This window comes from Polyodon spathula, chromosome 24, assembly GCF_017654505.1.
Source record: "Polyodon spathula isolate WHYD16114869_AA chromosome 24, ASM1765450v1, whole genome shotgun sequence".
NCBI lineage: Eukaryota > Metazoa > Chordata > Actinopteri > Acipenseriformes > Polyodontidae > Polyodon > Polyodon spathula.
The window spans coordinates 7512820-7517819 of NC_054557.1; the positions used below are offsets into that span (position 1 = coordinate 7512820).

The following is a 5000-nucleotide window of genomic DNA, read 5'->3' on the forward strand; positions in this document are numbered from 1 at the left end:
CACTGGTTAAAATCTCTATTTATTTATTTTATCAAAAATGTATCAAGCTTTATGTATTAGTTTGAAGCCATCAATGCATTTATGAATCACATACAAGAAAATCAACCAATCATCCAACCAAGGATTTCCAAGTACACATTTTTCCAAATAAAGTGGCATTTATCAAGTGCTGAACTGAAAACTACCTGTCTGTGTGTGCCGACTTTCAGTATGAAACAGAAAGAGGAATCACACTTGCATTTAGATGTGGGTTTAGATGTTTACACTGAAGTGCATGCAGTAACCACTTAAATTATGCAGCGTTAGGATTCACAGTTTGTAATCTGCACCATGCTAAAAACAAAACAAACAAAAAAAAACTCAACTAGTAATTGTTTTATGTTTGATACAATTTATATGTGTACTTTTACCCTGCACTTAAATCTAATTATGTGTATTGGTCCAGGTTCCTGATGTGATTATAAGCTTGTTTCAATTTCAAATAGAAAACTGGTCAGGATTTATTGATTGACACTTAACAGCAGCCAATAACCGCTCTGAGCTCTCCTAGATATGGACATCTGGGGAGGGAATAGTATCCTAGGAGATCTCAACCGATATTGTTAAGCAAGTGAACATTTTGCGAGTGGCCAAAATGCAGCGGATCGTGTACAATAATTTTTCACTCTACTGGTCACAAATTATTTTGTAGAACCGCAATGTTTCATTGGCTCACATACGTAGAGCTACGATCCAGCGGCATTTAAACTGAGACATCAATCAAAAACGAAAAAGGCTGGATAGTGCATTGCTTCAAAACAAAAAGGTAAAAAACTTAGTAATGTTAAATATTACTAGTTTTGCTCAAGAAAGATGGCTACAGTTGGAACCAATTTAAAACAAAATAAAATACATTAACAAAGGCAGGTTACTCTTGATCTCTGTATCATCCTGTTTGTTCACAGACGCATATTCTCAGTAACTTTTAGAGGCAACAAAACAGATTACGTTCTTGACAGTAAATTTCATGGAATATTCAATTTCATTAAAATGTTGTAGCGTGCACCGGGGAAGGCAGCAGCAGGGCTGGTAGGTGACGTAATCACAGACAAAGACATAAACCTGATATATGCTCCTTGCAAAGGAGCCGGCTCTTTTGCACAGCGGTATCGAAAAATGCTTCAGTGCGAGAGGCCCCGGGTTTGCGCCCGCCCTCCGCCTGTGTGTGGATTGCCTCGCCCCGTGCGATGCCCCTGTCTGTGGGAACCGCGATCGTTACATTGGTGTCAGAAGTGGACGCAGGTACCCCTTTACTGCTAAGAAATAAAACAAGTATTTTGGAAAAAGTAAAACACAAGTAGGGCTTGAAGTTTTCAGGTTTTATTTTTAATCAGGTGACAAATTTAGCTGATTCTGTTTCATAATTAAATTCAGAAAAAGCTGTTAATTTCAAAACAATCTTAGCTTTTACCTTCATATCTTGCCTGAGCCTAATTCCGGTCCCTTTAATTTTATTTTAAACAGAGCTGACAAATTACGTGAATTGTTCGGTCCTACTTTTTGCATTTCATTTTTGCGGTCGCCTAATTTAACGTTGTGCTTTTGTTATTTTCCGCATTAGTTTAACAGGGATGCCCTTACAGATTATTTTAAGAATAAACATTAATATCTAGTGCAGAGCGTACACTGACAGCAAGTCAGTTGTCAATCGGAAGTTTTTCTGCTAAGCAGTCAGCATCTTCAGGGGATTCTCATGAAGAAGATTGCTCATCTGCATCTCAGCCATCTACTTCTGACTACAAGTACTACAGTGACCGAAGCAGTTGCAAGCAACAGTAAATGCACAAAAACGCAAACGAAAAATATGTTCTTATAATTTTGAATGGGAGATGAAGTATCCATGGCTAGTCTGTTGAGGAAAAAAAAAAAACATACGCACGGATGTATAGTTTGTCAAGAATCTTCGCTTAAGCCACGGCAATGTTGTCGCTGTTACTGGAATACCGAAAAATATTAAAACAACAACAAACAGTGCTTAGAATCCCGTCTCGTCACGCGAACGGTCTACTGTTAGTACATATAATTTAAAAAAAAAAAACGTGTGTCTGTGTTTAAAAGTATATCTATACACACACACATTTTTTAAACTACCACATGCCAGAGTTTAAACGTTCACAAAAATATGCCAAAATGAACATCCCTGGAGTTTCTTCGCCATTGTGTTACACGTCCCCACGTGTTGCTACAACTAAATATCGTACCTGTCATTTTTCTTTTCATTAACATTCTGACAAATTTTTACACTTCTAACGTTAAACTCTTTCAAAGCCCTTTCCAAAATGGCCACTCTAGTAAACTGATGATAGCGTCAGGATTATTGCCCACATTTTCAAACACATAACACAGCACTAACGAGCCATGATGTGGTACAGAACAGAAAAGCCAGAACACTTCTTGTTAGCTCTTCCTGCAGTGATTGAGAGGACTTATCTCAAACCGCGGTGCACTAGAACAGCCACTTTGAAAAGAGCTTTGAAACAGAGTTTTTAAAGTTATAAACGTAAAAAGTTGTCAGGATGTTAATGAAAACAAAAATTATAGGTAGGTTACTTAAACATTTGTGTTAACAGGTGGGGATGCATGAGGCTGTACCTTTGGGAACCAGCTACTTGCTCTTTAAGAAAATACATGAAACTAAGGACAACTGCTGTTTCGAAAATTGACAACACAGGCAGTCAGAAACCAGTTGCTGCAGATTTCCTGTCTGAATCTGTGTTTAATCACAGCGCCAGAGTGTTTGATGATGTGCGTTTGTAAAATGTGTAAATAAAGATTTACATCAAACACCTTAAAATAGTCATTCTATCTGTGTGGCAGTCAAAAGGTTAAGGAACTAACAGTACTGGTCCAATAAAGAGGCCAGCTCTTAACAGACTGGACTAATCACAGGCATGATGTAATACACATGATTCAATTCGAAAGTGTGGGAAAAAACACATTCATTCTCATGGGCCACAAATATTTCTCCAACCATGAGCCAAGCGCTCTTCTGCCGATGCTACTTAACAGGGTTCAGTGGATCAGCAACATGTCCAGCACTATTAACTGCATCAGCATTCAACAGTCTTTGCACCTGGTCCTACGTAACTTCTTCAGAGAGGGGAACAAGGAACAATGGCCAGGAACAATCGATTCCCTCTCTCTGGACAGCTGAACAGCCTACCCTGGGATGCGTTTAGGCTTTGCTCATTCCATAGTCTATTGTTCCTCCATAACAACACACACACAATTCTTCCCACAAACTAATTGGTGCTACAATAAATTGTTGTGTAGTTTTTAAAAGGAGTGCTAACTAAGGCTTCAACTTAACTTTATCACTATAATCTCTTTCTGTTCTGTGCTTTTTTTTTTTTTTTTTTTTTTTTTTACTTTACAAAGACATAGATGAGTTGTTCTTGAAATTATGAAGGCCAGGCTGCTCTTCCTGGCTTGCTTCCTGTTTACAACTCACTCGTGTGGTCAAAAAGTGAGGCATTATTTGGCAAGACGGCAACTGACCTTTAGCCCAGGAAGAAGTAAATGTGTACTCAACCATAACTATTGAAACAATCTATAATCCCAAAAGAAACATAATAAATTCAATCACAAACATGACCTCGACACAGAGAAAGGCTACTGTTTGAAACATCTGTCACTGAAGACAATAAGGACCAAATGGATAATGTATCAAGTTTCCTTTAGTATGCTGTCCCACTTTTGATGCTCAGCTCTTCACTTCTGAAGTAAAAGTTCCACATGCAGTTCAAAATATAGAAATTTAAAAATAACAACCAAAAAAAAACGCACGCTATTACTGTTGTTTATACTTGCAAGAGGTAAGCAAATTGTTCATTCATCCTCACCAAGAAATGATCATTTCCAATTCTCTTTAACATATGTCTCTTTATATATAAAAAGTATAAAACCATCTCAATTCCAGTCTCACAATAACCATCCCGCTTCCTCGCCTTGTGTACTTGGGTCAATGTGTTACTGGAACTGCTGTTCCTCTTGCTGTTTTAAAGATGCTGGTGTAATGTTCTGCTTACCAAATAGTCTGGCAGTCTGCTAAATTGAAAGCAAATGTGACCTCTCCTTTCTTTCTCTGCTTTAGAAGCTGGGCTCCATTAGAGGCGCAGAGCAGACTGGGAGACTAGCCAGAGTTTCAAGGCAGAAAGCAAGTACTGCAAACAGACCTACTTACAGTATTTACATTAGATTATTTCCTCATCAGTCTCCGGGGAAAAAAAACCATGACTAACAAATCTCCTAAGTGCTACAGGAAACTACATTGGGCCTTCTGAAAAACACCATACATAATTAAAAACCAGACATGGCAGAGCCATTTTCAATGTAATTTGCTGCATCATTCTCCTTAAAATCTCAGAGTCACAGACTAAATTTATTTTACAGATGCGTTGTCGAGATACAGTACATGTAAGACATTTCAATACACAGTGTTTGGAGTAAAATTTGTAAGAAGTTGTCAAACCACATTCAGGGAATGTGTCCTTAAAGGAGTTCTTTACATTGTGTAAAAGTGTATTGAATGAGCTACCAAACCACATTTTTGCCGTTGCCAAAAACCACCGATACAATTCCTGGCCTTCCTTTTAAGTAAATGTTTGATTACGCCTGTTAATATATTTAAACTACGGACAACCAGGTGGTACTGTAATAGTATTGCTGTCTTAAATGCTGTCTTTAAAGGATTGCTTGTGTTCCGATAAGGCAAGTCTTTACTTTGGGGATGACTTTCAATACTGTAGGTTAGTGGATTTGGAGTAAATGTTACCATTTCCAAAAGTATAAAATCAGCTTTGTTTTTTATTCATGGGAAATGTATGTTTCTTTTTTTTTATTTTTTTGTTATGTCCAAAACGTTCTAGTAGAGATTTCCTCGGAATAAGTAACCAAGCTACTTTTGTGTAATAAACAGGTTACTAATAAGAACTGCCATTTCTTTCCCTAAAAAAGTAATT

At 37.5% G+C, this 5000-nt stretch overlaps 1 protein-coding gene across 3 annotated transcripts in view; it reads right to left on the reverse strand.

The window, feature by feature from the left end:
• The window catches only part of LOC121299011 (TBC1 domain family member 2B-like), a 31072-nt gene that overhangs the window by 15362 nt on the left and 10710 nt on the right, over positions 1 to 5000 (reverse strand). The gene's annotated exons all lie outside the window — the stretch shown is intronic.